A 20,222-nucleotide genomic window follows, 5' to 3' on the forward strand; every position below is an offset into this window, starting at 1 on the left:
AACTTTCATTTAAATCAGTGTCTACCCTCTTAGCAAGTTTCTGAGTACATAGTACAGCATTATTAACCATGGGCACTAGGTTATACTGTAGATCTCTAGGACTTACTCATCTTGTATCACCAAAGCTCTGTACTTTTTGACCAGTACTACCTCATTTGCTCCTCCCACAAGCCCCGGGCAACCACCATTCTTCTCTCTGTTTCTGCGAGTTTGACTCTTCTAGATTCTTCATATAAGTGAGATCATGCAGTATTTGTCCTTCTGAGTTTGGCTTATTTTACTCAGCACAGTGTTCTCCAGGTTCATCCAGATTGTCACAAATGGAAGAACCTCCTTCTTATTTTAAGGCCAAATAGTATTGCATTGTGTGTACACATCACATTCTCTTTATTGATTCATCTTTCAATAAACATTTAGATTACCTCCATGTCTTGGCTATTGTAAATAATGCCACAATGAACTTGGGAGAGCAGACATCTCTTTGAGATTCTGACTTCAATTCCTTTGGGTATATACTCAGAAGAGGGATTGTTGGATTATATAGTTGTTCTATTTTTAATTTTTTGAGGAACCTCTTTTTCATAGTGGCTGCATCAATTTACATTCCCTCCAACCTTATACACGGGTTCCCTTTTCTCCATATCCTTGCCAACACTTGTCATTTTTCGTTTGTCTGTTTTTGTTTTTTATAGCCATCCTAACAGCCATCCTAACATCCTAATGAGGTGACAGCTCATTGAGATTTTAATTTGTATCTCCTTCATGATTAGTTATGTTGAACACCTTTACATATCTTACATTAAGTGGTCTTACTACCAAATAAATAAATGAGGTGAGAGGAAACTTTTGGAAATGATTGATATGTTTATGGCATTGATTGTGGTGATGGTTTCATGGGTGCATATTAATCTCCAAACTCACCAAGTTGTGTACATTAAATATGTGCAAATTTAATGTCAATCATATCTCAAAGTGGTTTAAAAATAAAATAAAATCAGTGTCAAGCTGATGATTGACTCAATATATTATACTATTTGCAGTAAGGCTGTATTTAGGCTTAATATAAAAGAGGTCAGCTCCTTTTACATGGTATACATGTTCTTTGCTTACTCATTTTTAACCAAAAATATCTGCAAAGGACTGAATGTTTATGTTCCCCCATCCCACTCTCAGATTTATATGTTGAAATTCTAACCTCTAAGTTGATGGTGTTTGGAGATGGGCCCTGTGGGAGGTGATTAGATCATAAGGGTGGAGCCCTTTTGAAGGGGATTAGTGCCTTTATAAAAGAGGCTAAGGAGAGATTCCTAACCCCTTCCACCCTGTGAGGACACAGCTAAATGATGCTCTCTATGAACGAGGGAAAAGGTTCTTACCAGACATTGAATCTACCAGCATCTTGGACTTTCCAGCCTCCAGAACTGTAAGAAGAAAGTGTTTGGTGTTTATAAACCACCCAGTTTATGGTATTTTTGTCACAGCAGCCTGAATGACTATTCAAACATTCATCTATCTATCTATCTATCTATCTATATATCTATCTATCTACCTATCATCTATCATCTATTTATTAAATATTGGAGTATAATTGACCTACAAAACTATGTTAATTCCAGGTGCACAACACAGTGAGTCAATATTTCTATACATTACAAAATGATCACCATTTTGTTTAGTTACCATCTGTCTGTCACCATACAAAGTTATTACATTTTTCACTATATTTCCCATGTTGTACATCTCATCTTCAGGACTCATTTATTTCATAACTGGAATTTTGTACTTCTTAACCTTCCTCACTTATTTCACTCATTGGCCCATCCCCCATCCCTCCGGCAACCACCTATTTGTTCTCTGTATCTGTGAGTCTGTTTCTGTTTTGTTTTGTTTGTTCATTTTTTTTTCTTTTTAGATTCTACATCTAAGTGAAATCATACACTGTCTTTCTCTATCTGACTTATTTAACTTAGCATAATACACTCTAGATCCATTCATGTTGTCAAAAATGATGAGATTTCATTCCTTTTTATGTTGGAATGATATTCCATTGTATATAAGTATATACCATAATTTCTTTATCCATTCATCTATCAGTGGACAGTTAGATTGCTTCCACATCTTGGCAATTGTAAATAATGCTGCAATGAACATAGAGGTGCATATATCTTTTCTAAGTAGTGTTTTTATTTTCTTTGGAAAAATACTCAGAATTGGAATTGCCAGATCATATGGAAGTTCTATTTTTAATTTTAAAAAGAACCTCAATACTGTTTTCCACAGTGTCTGTATCAGTTTACAGTGTACTAGGGTTCCCTTTTCTCCACATTCTCACCAACACTTGATATTTGTTGTCTTTTTGATACTTGTCATTCTGACAGGTGTGAGGTGATACCTTGGTTGTGATTTGTATTTCCCTGATGATTAGCAAAGTTGAGCATCTTTTCATGTGTCTGTTGGCCATATCTTCTTCTTTGGAAAAATATCTATTCAGATCCTCTGCCCATTTTTTAATCAGGTTGTTTGTTTTTCAATGCTGAGTTGTATGTTTGCATATTTTGGATATTAAGCCCTTAACACCATGATCACTTTTGATCCTTTTGTTTAAAGAGTCCATATATACCTACTTCTTTGCAAATACTCTTATTCACAACTATTTATTCTTTTAAGGGACCTATTCTGATGTGTTACAAAACGCAAATACAACCAGATGTTTCTTTCTTTCTTCACTTGAGACTGAGTATTTCAACACTGGAATGACTAAAATATAATCAACGCTCAGGAGACCGGGTTGTGAACAGATCTCTAGTTGGCTATCAAGGAGCATTTAATTGACAAAGACTATGGACAGCACGTCAATGTTTAACCACAGACACCTGCCTCTCTGCTGCCCTCAATGGCCTCAATCTCGCCATTACTGTCTGGTGGCCAGCAGTGGTACTGGGGCAGATAACGTGTTTCTCTCATCCCATAACAACCTCTGTATAATCAAATTGCTGACAGGTATCTATTCCCAGAACACAGGAGTGACACATAAAAGTTTATTTATTTTTATAAATTACTTTTTAAAATGTTTATTTTTTTCTTTTTTCTTTTTTTTTTTTTTGGCTACATCCTGTCTTAGCTGTGGCACATGGGGTCTTCACTGAGGCATGCGGGATCTTTTGTTGTGAAATGGGCTGGCTTTTTGTTGTGGTGTGTGGGCTTCTCTCCATTTGTGGTGTGTGGCCTCCAGAGCGTGTGGGCTCTGAGGTTTGTGGCACACAGCCTCTCTTGTTGAGGCATGCAAGCTCAGTAGTTATGGCATGTGGCTTAGTTGCCCTGCAGCATGTGGGACCTTAGTTCCCCGACCAGGTATCGAACCTGCATCCCCTGCATTGGAAGGTGGATTCTTTACCACTGGACCACCAGGGAAGTACTCCCAAATTATTTTTAATATATATTATTTGCAACTGAATACTTTAAGGCCACTCATCACTCAAAACACTGCCAAATATTAAAATATAAAATCTGAGAGAATTCAGATTCCTGCTGGTGCAGAACTGCACAAAAACTTGTGCTCATGAATGCATCCATTGTTGTTATCAGGGTTCAAGGCCAGCTTGTTAAATATTATTTTTCTCTTTGGAGTCTAGGTGGAATGGAATAATGGAGAAATGTTGGACTGGGAATCAGGGGACCTGACCCAGCAACGTGGCCTTGGAAAACTCACTTCTCTCTGGATTCTCACCTGTGAGAAGAAGGCAATGGTAGCGAAGGCAAGGTAGCAGGAGTTGGGACCCTGGGCATCTGGACCACTTCTCTAGGTAACTTATTTTTGTCTTCAGGGCCTGCTCAGCCTAGCCCTGTGTACACCACTTCCTTTCAATGATGGGGTGCTGCTGTGTACGCCCAGCTTTATCGCTTGATTGGCCAGGCACCCATGAGAAAAACACATTTGTTCTTGAAGGATTGTGAAAGCTTTTTCTGACTATACTAGACTTTGAGTTTTTTCTATTGATAATTAAATAGAAAAAGAGGATTTTTATAAAACCACGTGGTTTTCAATATTAAATCCTTTGAGTCAAGCAAGTAATTCTTTTGTCAAAACTTAAAGTGAGAGAGCTTCTTATATCAGTATTTTAATAATTTAATATTTGTATTGAAGAATTAGAATAACTTAATTATTAGTTTTGGAAAAATAGTAACTATGCCCTTAGATTATGAATTTTTCAAAATTGGCAGTGTAGATACTATCAAAATATGCTTTACAGGCTGATATATAAGTACAAATCTTAGCCTATTATTATGAATGTAACCATTATAGAAATGACCCAAGAGGTTAAAGGCTAAAAATATGGACATCATACTAATCATTCCTAAAAGCGCCAAAACTGATCTTACTAGCAACACTTTTTGTCTTAGTAAAATTTGTATTTCTTGGGACAGAGTTCAATTTCAGTCAGTTCCTTTGCCATCCGTTCTGAACAAGGAAAATCTAAAAGAGCAAGATTTTACCTTTCAAAACAGTATTCTTTGTGAAACTTTCTTATCTATAGGTTTCTGTGTAGCCAGCAACTACTGGACCACTTACCACAGGATAAACTCTTAAATGTGACAGAACTGTCAACAAGCCTACCAGGTACCCACAATTATCATTGCTATCATTTTATACCAGAGGGAACCGGGGATGCAGATTTAGACCCAGGCCGGGTAGTGTGTGGGCCTGGAATGAAGCTCTCCCTTTCCTTCTCTTCCAAGTTTCACCAGAATCTGTAAGTCAGGTGTTGCCCCATCTTACAGAAGAGGAGCTAAAGGTCAGAAAGGGTATCATTATTTCATTTATTGGTTTATTCACTCACTTGATTCATCCATTCATCCATCCGTCCACTATCCATCCATCCATCACTCAGTAAGCTTCTACTTAGCAATTACTATGTGTTAAGCCAATATCCAGTCTTCCTGCTTTTTCCTTGATAATAAGAAACACCTCAGACACTTGATGACTCTACAGTCCCCCAATTATGGCTACTTTAAGTATGGTCCCTGGATCGAAAACATGGGTGTCACCTGAGAGCTTGCTAGAAGTGGTGACTCATGGGCCCCATCCTAGACCTACTGAATAAGAACCTGCATTTTAACAAAACCCTCTTCTTCTTGGGGATTTGAATCTACACTAGCATTTAAGAGGTGAAACTGTCCCAGGTGAAACTTGTCATCAGAGAAGTTTGGGACATACTTATGGGTGTCATGTGGAGGGTTTTGATGTCTAGAGAGGTGTGGGGCTTGATCTTTGCCCACAGAAAGCTCACCATAAAGGCTCCAGGACTTTTTTTCTGAAAGTGGCCTCCAAGGATTGTTATTTGAAGAGTCTAAAATAAAGAGGGCCCCAACCCTGCCATTAATCCCCCAATTCTGAATTCAGGGCCCCTCTTCTCCTCACCCTGCCCCAGCTTGTATCTTTGTTCTACACCATCACTGACTCTGTGTGGCAACTTTTGTGACACTTGTTAAGAATATTGTAGAGGACCTTGAATTAAATGACATCCACTCTGGGTGCATCTTCCTGATACTGGACCCCTAGGCTGGGAAGCCTGATGTGGAGCTCAGAGCTCTCACTCCTGTGGGAGAACCTCCATGATATAATTATTCTCCAGTTTGTGGGTCACTCACCCAGAGGGTACGAGGTTTGATTATTTTGCAAGTGCACCCCACTACCATCTCATTGCGGCTTCTTTTTTCTCTTTGGATGTAGAATATCTTTTTTGGTAGGTTCCAGTCTTTTTTTTCTTAGAATCAATTTTATTTATTTATTTTTAGTTTTGGTTGCGTTGGGTCTTTGTTGCTGAGTGTGGGCTTTCTCTGGTTGTGGCAAGCAGGGGTTACTCTGTTGCGGTGCGCAGGCTTCTCATTGCGGTGGCTTCTCTTGTTGCAGAGCACAAGAGAAGGTGCACAGGCTTTAGTAGTTGTGGTACGTGGGCTCTAGAGCACAGGCTCAGTAGTTGTGACACATGTGGGATCTTCCTGGACCAGGGATCAAACCCGTGTCCCCTGCATTGGCAGGCAGATTCATAACCACTGCACCACCAGGGAAGTCCCCAGTCTTTTTTTTAAATTGATGGTTGTTCAGCAGTCAGCTGTGATTTTGGTGTTCTCATGAGAGGATGTGAGCTCATGTCACTCTACTCCACCATCTTGTCTCCTCAACCTTGGTAAATGTTTTTTTTTTTTAAGTGAAGAATTTTCCCAGAGTTTCCAAATTCCAAGAAGTGATCATTGGAACAACTGTGGTGGGTGCCACCTCCTTCTGATGCAGTCATAAAACATCCTTTGATAATAGCTGTGTAGGGATCTTCAGGCCTTTCCATCCTTTGAACATCTTGCTACTTCCCCTGTTTATGTTTCATTGCTCTGCCAGTTGAAATATAGGTGAATCCAGCAGACACGAATGTATAAACCAGATTGCTTTGCTATACTGAATGGTGTCTATAAAGACAGACCAGAGTAGGGAAGCAGATTCTTCAGGATTTTCTTCCTGTAGGGTGGTCGTTCTTCAAGTGAGGTCTCTAGAGATGCAGCTTTTTTTTTTAACATCTTTATTGGAGTATAATTGCTTTACAATGTTGTATTAATTTCTGCTTTATAATAAAGTGAATCAACTATACATATACATATATCCCCATATCTCCTACCTCTTGCATCTCCCTCCCACTCTCCCTTACCCCACCCCTCTAGGTGGTTGCAAATTAGAGATGCAGCTTTAAATGACAAATGAGGTCTTTGCAACAGTGATCACTTTCAGTGGTAATGCATTATCATAGTCTTCAAGAGATATCAACAGGGGAAAATGAATAATAATTTTCTTAGTTCAACCAATCGGCTACAAGCAGGCAAAATCAGTACCATAAGCAAAGTTTTGTAATGAAGCACACTCTGGATATGGGTGCGTATAGTGCATGTGTGTGTATGTTGACAGAGATACGGAATATTTTAAAAAATAGCTTTGAAAAGACGCTTTTTGCTAATTTTATATAAAAGACCAACAGCAGTTTTCTGTGAAACTTCAATATGCAGGGAATTGGAATGCAAACACTGATGAATGTCTTCTGAAGAAGGTAGCAGCTATATTGTGTTAAATATAATGTGTTCAATTAAACAAGTGACTCTGATATATTTTTATTTGGACAGCTAAATCTTCATTAACATTCTTAAATCCACACTGCTAGCGTGCACACGTGATATTTCTGGACTTTAGCTCCCCTTCAATAAACAGCATCTTCAATTTTATGACAGTTTTCAGTTTACTGCGTAATGCCACATGTGTCAGAGGAGGAAACCAAAGCTCAGACAGGTTAGATGATTCACCCGAGGTCATAGAGCTACCAAATATGAGAGACATGATTTGAACTCTGGTCTTCTGCTACCTCTCTAAGTATTTAGCTATACTGATGATGAGGGATGCTGGCAGGAGCCTGAATTCTGCAATGCAAGTTATGCCATGCTTCTCAGTTTTTGAAATGTGGAGGTTGTTTTACTTGACATGATTCACATTTTACAAAAAACAAACCCAGGGAAAAAATCAATGAGAAAAACAGTCTATCGATTTTAAGGTACTTAAATAAAAAGACTGTGTTTATTAAACCAGAATTTAATTGAAGTGTCTCAGTGAGGGGTTCACACCCCAGCCTTCACATTTCCCCTTTGGTGGCTTCCATAGATTTAGGATTGGGTTTTGAAGCAGTTTTTCTGTTCTGCTCAAATGAATCCCTGGGAAATCTTGAAAATGAGTTCATATATATGAAACAATTGTTTCTGATTGACATACTCTAATGAACAACATCTGTGATGTTCTAGAACGGAAAATAATTGCTTATTATCTCCTTGTTCTAAATAAATGTTTGTTCAAAGCTGCTCTAAATTGGAAAGTTTTCATTGTCATATGCCTACTTCATGAGGCAGTTTGTGAAACCCAAGCCACTCGGGGCCATCCTGAAACGTGAAGGCTGTCAGGCCTTGGGGACTGCCCTTCATCACCGCATGGGGGATCACACCCAGGGGCTCTGCAGTACATGGGCTCCCAGGCTAAATTACTGTATGTTCCAAGTAAAATCCAGGTGTCAGCTACAGTTTCTCAGACACATGGGGTGAGAGAATTTGCCTGAATCTCCTGGTCCCTGACCCTGCACCTTAGCAAGTGTACAGCCCATGGGAGCCCAAGCTCCACCTTGAATTTCAAGGAAACCTACCAGGCTCAGAGTCTCCTCCTGGAGTTGGCCTCTCCTGTGCAGCACCTGTTCCTGTTGGTCTCAGCCCTTCATTGGGAGATTTCCTCCACCTTCCTTACTCCTCTTGAATGTTCTCTCCATTGGTTTTTAATTTCCTTGGGGCCTCTGTGGTTCTGTTTTCTGATAACCATCATGCTTCTGCCCACAGCATGCTGTCCTTTCACAGTAGCACTACCTTTAATTTTCTCTTTGAGATTATTAGTGTGTGTGCGATTTTTATGTTCCCTGCACCATGCCAGCTTGTTTTGAGTTCCTGTTGTTGTTGGCTTTTTTTTCTCCCTACCCCCTTCTTAAAAAATTGTCTTTGTGTTGGTCTTGTCCTTACATGTTGGAGGCTTCCTTCAAATGACTCATGGTGCTTGGTTGCCCACCTCTGGTTTTGAAAGGGAGTTGATAAAAACCTGACTAGACGTACCGTGAAATTGAGTGTCTTCCTGAGGATGGAAGCCTTGATGAAGAGACCTCACCGTTCTGCTGGAGAACCCACAAATGTCAGTCTCTAGGTCTTTCTTCTTGGTCTGGTTGGTCCTCCAAGAGTAATTTTCTGTCCTCTCCTGCCTGTGTCATAATTGGCTGACGTTGCTCTGGGCTCTGGGTGAGGGTAAGGGCACTGGGACACTAGCGTGCAGTTTCTAGACCTGTGTTATCCTGTACGGAAATTTTTTTTAATAAATTAATTTGTTTTATTTATTTTTGGCTGCATTGGGTCTTTGTTGCTGCATGCAGACTTTCTCTAGTTGTGGCAAGAGAGGGCTACTCTACGTTGCTGTGTGCGGCCTTCTTATTGCAGTGGTTTCTCTTGTTGCAGAGCACAGGCTCTAGGCACGCAGGCTTCAGTAGTTGTGGTGCATGGGCTTTATTGCTCCGTGGCTTGTGGGATCTTCCTGGACCAGGGATCAAAACCGTGTCCCCTGCATTGGCAGGAGGATTCTTAACCACTGTGCCATGAGGGAAGTCATTAAAATGAATAAAAATTTTAAAAAGACTTTTTCAGTTGTAGCTTCCAGAGCATTCCCATCATCTTGGAAAGTTGAGTTGAAGAGCATTGCTCCAGTTCTACGCCACCTTCAGGAAGGCAACCTGCCGTGGGCTGGGCTGGTGCCCCTGGGATTAGAATCTCTGTGGTTCAACCTCTCCAGAAAGAAAACTCCAGCATTTGGTTGGAGTGCAGCGGAGGCTCTGCTTCTCCCACGGACTGATTTCAGGTGTTCCTCCCTAGGATGGTACCTGGTCCTGGACCTTCTTCATTCTGCAACATGACATAACTCCCTCTTGTTCCCTCACTGCAGGCACTTTATTTATACTCTCTCTGCTCTGCTAAATCAGTTTCCACTCACCCATCTGCTCTATCCCAGAATTTTGTTGACATCCTTTATTCACTATTGTCTTCCCTTCTGTTTGCATTGCTGTTGTGGTTTTATGAGCTTTGTATCGTATTATCCTCCTGCAGTGGGAGCTCAGGAGGAACCATGGCTTGTCCTGTGGGTTCTACCCTCAATGTTTGACCTGGAAGAACTGCCGCTTCTGATTATCTATGTCAGAGGCCTCAGGCAAGGAAGTGAACTCTAAGGAGTCTTTTGCTAGAGGCAAAAGAAGGCAAAATTATCACGAAGAGTAGCTGAAGCCACTGATGGCCTGAGGCTTTCAATAAGTAAGACAGCTCCTAAGCGGGACGGAAATGAGCCTGAGACACTAGCTTCCTGCTTCCCAGTTTGGATGACAGCTCTTCCATGGTCATGAGGTTGAACCTCATTCCAAATGTTTAGGTGGAAGGAGGATTTGCATGATGTGCACTACCTCAGGCATGTTAGAATTTTGTCTTTCATTAAAGATAAACTTCTTTTGAATATAAGCAATGACTGAGAGTCAAATCTGGTTTTAGTAACATGCTGTAAGAACTAATACCACATTGGTATTCCAGAGTATATCCATCCATCCATCCATCCATCCATCCAATAAAAATTTATTTAGTAGGTTTAGGTGCCTGACTTACAGTCCATAAAATAACAAAAGCACTGATAATAGCATAAAAAATATTTTTAGTAACTGATAATATAAAAATTCTCAGAAAGTCTATTTTCTCAGATATTTTCACCAATTCTCTGCACTCCTTTATAAAATTAATGAACACCATTACCATAGGGCTTAGACATAAAATTTAGATTAACCCAAATTTTGAAATCACTGGAATCTGAACAAATATTTTTCCTTCAACGCTTTTTGGATGTTTTTAAAATCTTACTCTCTGGTAATTCTCTTCTGCAGCTGATAACTACTTTCATCTTCCAGATCAATATTCCTCCAAGGCATGTTCTCTCTCCCTCTCTCTTCCTCCACAGCTAAGCTTCTGCAAGGTGGTAGTTATGGAGACTGCACCTCTTTCTTTGACTTGAATATTGACTCCAGAGGACTCATTTTACAAGTATTTCCAGCTCTATATGGAAGAGATCTGGGTCTGGGTTTATAGCTAGGATACATTCTGACAAATATCAGAAGTAAACAGGTCAGACCACTCCTTCTACTAACTCTCAATTCTTTTAACTATTTAACTCTCCAGTCTGTTCACTACCAATGGCTCATTCCTCTCTAGCTTTAATTGTTTACTTCAGCTTACTATCTCCTCCAGTTGCATCCCAAGTCTTGCCTTGCTTTCACTATCTACTTGCGGCCCAAATATAGCCTCTATTTCTGCCTCTTTCCACTGCAGTCTTGCTCTGGTCTCCCTCATCCTACTGAAACTGCATGCTTCAATAATTATCAATACCCCACTGGTCAGCAAATCCAACGGTCTTTTCATAAACCTCCTTTGGATCTTTCAACAGTTTTCAGCATTGCTAACCATTCTTTCTTCACCTCTGACTTCGCTATTTTTTTTTTTTTTTTTTTTTTTTTTTGCGGTACGTGGGCCTCTCACTGCTGTGGCCTGTCCCATTGCATAGCACAGGCTCCGGACGCGCAGGCTCAGCGGCCATGGCCCACGCTCACGGGCCCAGCCGCTCCGCGGCATGTTGGATCTTCCCGGACCGGGGCATGAACCTGTGTCCCCTGCATCGGCAAGCAGACTCCCAACCACTGCGCCACCAGGGAAGCCCCTGACTTCTCTTTTATATTCATGATTCTGGTTTCTCCTTCTTCTCTTAACTTCCCAGTATCTGCTTCTATCACCTCCATTATTGCCCTTCTCTAAGATTCAGGTTTCATCCCCGTTTTTCTCTCACCATAATCTCTACCTCTGAGTCCTCAACATGACACTCGTGACTCCCAAATAGATGGCAAGCTCTGACCTCTCTTCCCAGCTCTTGTCCCACATCCTGAACTTCATCCTGGCATTAGCAGTTATTCTGCTGTTCTCTCACCTTTGAGTGTGAGTGCATATTATTTTCAAAGATGCGTCTCATCTCAATTTCCCCAATTCATTTACCATTGCCTTTTTCTAAGTCCCTTCAAGTGAAAGCAGTTTTGTTTTTACTCTTCCCTTGGGCTCTGTGTCTCTGGCCATCAAGTCTCACAGCCGTCTTCCCCCTGCTCATTCCCTCCGTGTCATGTCATTTCAGGTCATTATGGCTTCTGCCTTGTGCTTGTTCAACAGCTCTCAACCTACCATTTCTAGCTCCTCCATGACGTACACAAACAGAAGTCTAACCTTCCTGAAATGGTGCTTTATTACATCATTATTCATCTCTAAAATGTTCAGTGTTTCCCTGCTTTCTAGAGGATCGATGTCAATTCCTTGTCTTGGTGTCCAAGGCTTCCCATAGTCTAGCACCAGACTCTCTTTATGTTCTCTGTTCCTTTCCATGAGCCTCACCTGTTGGAAACTACCCTCTGCAGCTGTTCTATGTTTTGCTGAGCCTCCAACTTTGCTAACCCTCTTCACCTACCTACGACGAATCTGCCTCCAAGTCTTTCTCCCCATATCTTCAAAGTGAGCTCAACTTCCAAGGCCTAAATCAACTGTCCTTCACCTTGGAGTTTTTCCTAGAGCTCTTCACATACTATGGTCACTTCCATCTCTCTGTTCAAAATGAACATTCCTTTATATTCTCCTGGCCCACTTTGGTCCCTTTTCATTTCTGCTCCTCTTCCTGTTAGCGTTCACTGTTTGACTGAATTTCTATTTGCCAAAGGACCATGGAGTAGATTTTAAATCCTTGGAGTAAAGATTTATGTTATCTGGGGCTGTTAATGGGAATAGTGGCAAAGGTTTAGTGCTGCTAGTTTCTAAATTTTACTCATACCTTAAAACATACATCTCTTTGGTATGTGACCAAATGCAAAATGATGGCAAGATCAGATGAAGATGAAGGTCAATAAAGTTAATATGAGTCTTGCAGTTTGGCCTAAATCTATAAATAGAGATGGCCTTTTAATGGAATTAATCAAATAGAATTATTTTCCCCAAGAAACAAAAGGCTGAAAAATTTGGTTTACCTGGATTTTTCTTACCTAGGATGTACAAATGTTGTAGTAGGGTGACTAATGTCCTATTTTTATTATTCTGTGTGAAGAGCTTTGTTCCTTATAGGTACCAGCTAAGTAGATGCCTATGGAATTTGAGAGTAGCTTCAATTTTCAGCCAAGTTAGACCTCACTGGTTTGAATGTGAAGTGGAATCATTAAGAGTGTTTGCATGACTAAGGTAAAAGCTTCTTTTCCTTCATGGAAGATTGAAATACCAAGTTCTTCAGAATTCCTAGCTCCTTTCATGCTGTGGAGTCGTCTTACCCACCTGATCTCTTCCCTGTGCGATTTTCAGGTTTCTGAAGTTAGCGCTGCATCTCACCAGCAATTCCTGTGGACTGGAGGATGAGGTACCTTCTGTTAACAATCCTGATACAAATTTCTTCTTTACAATTTAAGTGTGAAGGAGAAAATGAATAACTAGAAGAGGACTTAACTGTATTTTTAGCTTTTTAATAGCTTTCCTCCTCACCAGAAACCCACTGGCTCTTGAGTGCAGTATAAAAAAGACATGGCAGGTCAGTGATTTTAAGTCTTTCCAGACAGAATTCCCTAAAGAGAAAACTGGACATGAGTAGGTAAAGAGAGGCACAATAAAAACATGATGGGCTTGGTCTCAATGCTAGCAAACCCAGAGCAGAGGGGGACACGTCTGTCATTCCTTCTGTTGATAACCCCATGGTGTCATGTTGCCCTGTGTCCCATCTCTGCCCCTCAAGCCAAGAATTGCTTTTTAGCAAAGTGAGACCCATCAAATGTGGCCTTCGATTGCAAAACCTTTTTGGTGAGTTTTTATGCAGCTGTGTTTTGCCATGTTCCTGGCCCCTAAATTTGCTGTGCCCTTTTCCTGAACTGGAAAGGACTCTTCTGAAATTTAGCTCATCTTCTGGTCGAGTTAATCATGTGGTGATAATAAGAAGAATAACGTGTGAGAGCAGGCAGGTTATGTAACTTGTTTTTTCTCTGCCACAATTAATAGCTCTAACACTGCCAGAGAGCGCTGTTTAAAAAGGTGGTTTAACTGGAAGCGCTTCTGGCCCTTTATGTGCTTTAACTATCAGGATTCCCTGTGTTTGTGCAGAAAGTGAAAAATCATGGAGAATAATCATGGGGGAGCTTGGAGGAGAAAAGGGTCTGTTTAGTCCAGTAAATGGAAAAGAAGCAGGCTGGGCAGGCTTTAAGCTCTCAAAGGACTTTGCTGTGAACCCTGGTGTCCTCACTGGGAGTGGTTGTCAGTTTCATGAACTCCTTTTTCTGTGCTTCCTTATCACCTTGAACTGCTTCTATTAGCCACATTGGCATGATACTGGGAGGCAAGTTGGAAAACGGTGGATTCCCAGACCTGCAGTCAGAGGGCAACTCCTCATACTACAGAAAGCAGGAAGCACCTCAGTATTTAAGTTTTTGCCTAATGAAACATTTGTTTTTCAATTCATATCCATCCTAAAAGGACTTTTCCTTTTCTTGACTGTAGGAAGTCGGCAACTGGTGGGGGACACACAAATGAGAACTGAGGGTTACTGAAGTTTTGTGCATAGAGAGCGTTCAGCTGAGATGGGTATCTGCCAGCAGGTTGGGGAGCAGTAGAGTCGGGGGCTGAATCTACTCTAAGTAAACTTTGAGTAATACTGGATTTTTCTGAAAACAGCAATGAAAGTCTAGAAGGAGGACGCAGTATCCAGCAGATCATTGTGGGACAAGAACTGTGTTAGATATGAAAGTGGATCAATGGAACCAGGACCAGACATGAGGATTAGTGTGGACTGGGCCCTGGAAACAACGGGTAGGTTTTACTGTAACTCCATAACGAAGAGACAGTGGAGTCAATGCACTGTTTTATCCATGTGTAAATTATATACATATATCATACTTTGCTGAATTTGATGATATTCAACCTAATTAGGGTAAACCATAGACTTCACTACTTTTATAATGTGGATTGTTATTTGAAATGAAGTCTCTTATGGTCACTAGTTGCAGATATTGTTATGCATGGATTTTTCTCTGCTGACAGCCTTGCCCCTGAGTTCGTAGGGGAGCAATCAGAGGAGAACTTCCTCATCCTCTCCCTGCCATAAACTCTGCTGTCCCTCCAATGACAGGAGTGGCTCTTCCTTGTCTCAGCAAAGTCCAGATCTCACCCTGTGTACTGTACTCCATCCTTTCTCGTTCTTTCCAGCATGAAATACTCCCTTTACATCTTCCATAATCAAATTTTAGTTTTTACAATGTCATTTACATCAGCATATAGAAAGGCTGTATTTTTCCCTTTAAGACATCCTTTGCCAGCACAATTACCCCTCTAGCTACTAGTTCATTTCACTATAACCCTTTAGAGCAAATTTCCTAAGAGTGGTCTTTTCCTATCTTCACTTTTTTTTACCTCTCATTCTCATTTGGGTGTATTTCAAGTGAAACTTTGACCCAACAATCCCACTGAGATAGTCATTATTAAGGTCTCAAATCCTGTGGTCCTTCTAATTCCCAGCAGCATCCAGTAGATTACATGTGCACTAATGTGCTAATGTATTATATGTAACACAAAATGTGTCCTAAAAGAGAAATGGAAAATCTTATATTAAAGGTAACGTGGATATAATTTTAAAATTTCTTTTATATCACCACAGCTTCAAACTATCTTTTGCTAGTATCTCAATGCACAGTAGGATTGTTAATATGGGCAGATATAAGTCTGTACTGCTAATCGTCTTTGAATAATTTTGAGTGTTTTGAGCTGACTCTTGTCAAATCCAATTAGACCACCATACTTTGCCTCTTCTGAAGATTAAAGAGGACTCATCAGGAAGGCTGCACTTCCCCCCTTGGTCACCTGTACTTGCACTGTAAGCTTTATGTTTAGTAAGTACTTTCTCTCCTGTAACCTTTTTTTTTTTTTTGCAGAGTAACATGCTTTTATTTTACCATCATGCATATAAGAAAAGACAAATATAACGATGGTATACTTTCAATTTGACATAGCAATCTCACAAGTATTTATGCTATTTAGGAAAAGAGATACATCAATTACTGAGTTGTTAACCAGGCAAATTATCATAAGACAATTAAGCCACACATTTTTAGTAAGTTATTTTTCCATGAAGACAAGAATTTCCAGAGTCTTAAGAACATGACAAGAACAAATTATATTTCTAAGAATACAGTTTTAACAGAAACAAGTTGAAATCCACTGTAGATATTCATTTAAGTCTCTATATCATACAGGAAACTGAAAAGAAGACCCCAGGCAAAAATGAGCCAGGTAAAAATTGGGCCTAAAATTAAGACTGATTGACTGAAAGCCTTCAAGGAAGGTTCTTTCTCTGTCAGTGGTGATGGTAGGAGAAGTACTTTTTCTCAGGATTAACATGGGAGAATTGAAGGGGACTGGAATGTTAAATATCTTGCCTAGAGAAGAGTTCTTTAAAGAAACACAACACAACTTTGAGTGCTTTCTTTCTTGTTTTCATTTGACTTAATTTATGAGGAGAATTAATACTGTGTCTTTTATTTCACTAGTAGTTAGTAAAATCCTGTTATTTTCTCTTGTTTCTGCTTACTGGGAAAATTGAGCTGTATAGGCTTTATTTTGCTTTCAGTTGGGAACATTTGGAAAAATAACAGTCTTATTTTCCTGAATAATATAGAGACTTAAATGAATCTCCTGGAATCTTTTAAAGCCAGCTGTCTACTTTGTGGGAGTCTACTTAGTTGAGACTTGATTAAACCCATACATCTATTTGCTGCCATATGTGAGTTGGCCACACATATGACATCAAAGACAGCATTTGTTGAGGGTGAGCAAGGGGTGAGGATAACTGTCAACTCATCAAGGGGGGACCTCATTTGTTTTGCACAATGCCCCACATCCTTGTACCTGTCATATGTGTTTGTCTAAGACTGGGCTGAAAGGGAGCCCAAACATCAATCCACAGATTTAATATCATTCAGGCCAAAATCCTTCCTTTTTTTAGATAGAAATATATAATATATAAATAGAAAGCATGAGGTTTCTTCTTTACTCCGGTGTCCCACCTCACAGACCCTCTTTGCTGTGTATCTGCTTTGCAGACTCCTGCTCTAAACAGCGGGTGTGTGGTTTTCTACTTCCTGGACCCTGCAGCTGCTCGTCACCCCCCAGCTACTGATGAGACTCTCCCGGGTTTGGGTTTGGGAACTGTACTTGTAAAAGTTCCCTCAGTAATCTGATGTAAAGCCAGGTTTGAAAATTAGGATAGTGCCAATCATTGACTTTAATAGCTTGCCTTCTCTCTCTTTTTCTTTTTAAATAATAACCCTGTGTATTAGCCTGCTAAGACTGACATGAAATACCACAGTCAGATTTAAATGACAGAAATTTATTTTATCAGATTTCTGAAGGTTGGAAGTCCAAGATCAAGGTACATAAAAGATGGTTCTTAGTGAGAGCCCGCTCCCTGGTTTGCAAATGGCCACCTTTTTCTGTGTCCTCATATGGCCTCTTCTCCATGTGCATGTGGAGAGAAATCTCTGGTGTGTCTTCCTCTTCTTATATGGGTAGCAGTTCTACCAGATTAAGGCCCCACCCTTATAACCTCATTTAATCTTTATTACCTCCTTGTGGGCTCTATCACTAAATACAGTCATAGGGGGGATTAGGACTTCAACAGGTAAATTTTGGAGGGACACAGTTCAGTTCATAACATTCTGTGATAGATAGCTTGGCTAGGCTGTTGTTTGGTCAAATGCTTGTCTAGATGTTGCTGTCAAGGTATTAATATTTTGTTGGTGTGACTAGCATCTACAACCAGTTGACTTTAAGAAGATTACCCTCTATATCATGTGTGAGCCTCATCCAGTCAGTTCAAGGCCATAAGGGCAAAAGCTGTGGTTTCCTGGAGAAGATGGAATTCTGCCTCAAGACTGTAACATGGAAATTCTGCCTGAGTTTCTAGACTATTGGTCTGCCCTGAAAATTTTGGACATGCCTGCTTCCACAATTGCATGGGGACATTCCTTAAAAAATATATACCCATCCTTTTGGTTTCTTTGGAGAACCTGACACACTTTTCTTTCTTCCTTCCTTTCTTTCTTTTTATTTTTTTTTTATTGAAGTATAGTTGATGTACAATATTATATAAGTTACAGGTGTACAATATAGTAATTCACAAATTTTAAAGGTTTTATTCCATTTATAGTTATTATAAAATATTGGTTATATTCACTTTTCTTATTTTAAAAGTAATACAGTACCTCGGGTAATGACTTCATTTAATAATTCTATGATTGAATAAACAGCAAGGTCCTAACTTTTATAGGACAGGGAACTATATTCAATAACCTGTGATGAACCATAATGGAAAAGAATATGAAAAAATATATATATATATGTATAACTGAATCACTTTGCTGTATAGCAGAAATTAACACAACATTGTAAATCAACTATACTTCAAAGAAATTAAAAAAAATAAAATAAAAGTAATACATATCCAATTAACACATTTTATAATAAATACAAATAAGTACAAAACATAAACTAAAAAGCAACTAAAATCCTAATATGCAGAGGGATACCCATCCTTTACGTTCTGTTGTGCCTTCTTCCACTAACATCATAAAAAGCCCATAAAACATGATGTTGTGAGTATGTATGCTTGTGTGTTTTGTTATACCATGAGCTTCCTGAAAATAAATACTTCTTGTTATGTATTTTTTACCCCATTGCCTGATATATTATTTAGCACGTTGTAGATTCTTAATACACACTTTTGAATAAATGACTGAATAAATGGGAGAAAGATACAAAAGCAGATAGGCTATTAGGCAAATGAATAGATTTGTGAATTAATTCATTGGGAGAAAACTTAAGATAAGGGTTATGAATCACCAAAGGAAATTGGGGAGGAAGTTGTCCTTAGGAAGTAGAAGGACTGATCTGACACACAGCATTGGAGGTGAAGTGAATTTATACTGGCACCAGTATACTGGACTCAGCCACCCTCTGCAACAGTAGAAGACTAGAATTGGTCCAGCTGCAGCATTTGTTAGGTAAATTCAGCAAAAAGACATGGAAGAATCAGTTGGGGGTATTGACACTGTGATGAGTAAGTTAGGTAAGAAGGAAAGTAAAGGCAAGAGGAGTTAAATGATTAGTTGTCTAAGATTAAAAAATGAATGCAGTGGGAGGAAGAGAGGACTAGAGGAAGGAGTTGAGTTTGTGATATCTTGAAGTTCCTGTTTTCAGATGTGAAGAATTTCCAAGTGATAACAAGATCCAGGCTGTGATCATGGGAACTAATCACTGTGGTAAAATAGAAAAGAATATCATTGGAGCCATAAAAGTGAAAAAACCTTTGAGGAAAGCATATTTCATGGGCTTTCTAAATGGCCTTGAAGTTACTCAATAAGATGATTGGAGTTAGGGAGGGAAAAATGAGCATAAGCTAAACGTGGAGGTCTTCACTGAATTTTGGAGTGAGTCAGAAAGATGGAGAGGCAATTGGGAAGAAATAGTAGTAAGGAACAGAGCCTGACAATGGGCTGGGAAGTTTTCAGTGTGGTTAAAGGGAAAGAATCAATATAATGAGGTCTTGGCCCATGAGGTGTTTGGGGTGAGTGTCTTCAAGCACTGTTTATAAGGTGCCATCCTTGGATAGAACCAGTTTAATACAAGGTAGTTTGGTAATTTATTCTTTATAACAGAATTTGCTTCTGTTATTAGATGTTGCTCTGAAAAAACTGGATCACAGAAAATGCAAGCCTTTAATGTTGTTCTTGTTTCTTTTTAATAGACTAAAGGAGTCAGATCCTATTTGGACACCTCTCGTCTGGATAAATGGGCACCAAGCTGATTGCAAGGACAGGAGTCAGGTAACAGAATAAGACTTTGGATACCCAGAGAAATGTGCTAAAACTTGGGGGAAAAAAAAGACAAAAGGAGAATGAAGGTGACTTGAAAGAAATCACTCCCTCTTTTCCCATTGCCTGAAGTTAGCCAGGAGGGGCTATGTATACCTGGTATCTGGTGCGGATTACCATCAGGTATAAGGTGCCCTATCATTCGTCTACATTTTCAGTTCTCCCTGAGACACTTAAAATGAATCAATGCCATGACAACATTGATCAAACAATGATCCAATTGCTATTAAAGCACAAAGTCTAATTTTAACATTTATAAAATGTTTCTCTTTTCAAAAGGTCCTATACTTAGCTAACTTAGTCATAGATCTATTTAGGAAAGGAATGTGCAATTTTATTTTTTTATTTCAGTAATTTTTGAAAAACCAATTTATAAGTAGAAACTTTTTCCTTAGGGAGAAAGAAAAAAACCTCCTCTTGAAGTCAGCCAGCCCTTTTGTCCTATACTTGATGTTTCTGACAGTAATTTTCTGGGTTTATAATTTGCTAATTATAAAATGGTCCAGTTGGAAGTCTATGAATTGAATGTTGGTTTTACTGCTTAGCACACCGTGGTCAGGATTGGGCAGTAGGAAGGGAAATCATTCTCATATTAATTGCTTA

The 20,222-nt window shown here is 39.5% G+C and overlaps 1 long non-coding RNA gene across 2 annotated transcripts; it reads left to right on the forward strand.

Annotated features, from left to right (window-relative positions):
* The first annotated feature begins 3,636 nt into the window (after window positions 1–3,636).
* LOC137220623 (uncharacterized) lies at window positions 3,637–19,691 on the forward strand. Of its 2 annotated transcripts, none has more exons than XR_010941716.1 (3): window positions 3,637–3,803; window positions 14,371–14,505; window positions 19,493–19,691. It is a non-coding gene; the product is annotated as an uncharacterized lncRNA (long non-coding RNA). The 2 variants fall into 2 exon arrangements; XR_010941717.1 differs by lacking the exon at window positions 3,637–3,803 and adding an exon at window positions 13,015–13,072.
* The last annotated feature ends 531 nt before the right edge of the window (window positions 19,692–20,222 follow it).

This window comes from Pseudorca crassidens, chromosome 3 (genome assembly GCF_039906515.1).
Source record: "Pseudorca crassidens isolate mPseCra1 chromosome 3, mPseCra1.hap1, whole genome shotgun sequence".
Taxonomy (NCBI): Eukaryota; Metazoa; Chordata; class Mammalia; order Artiodactyla; family Delphinidae; genus Pseudorca; species Pseudorca crassidens.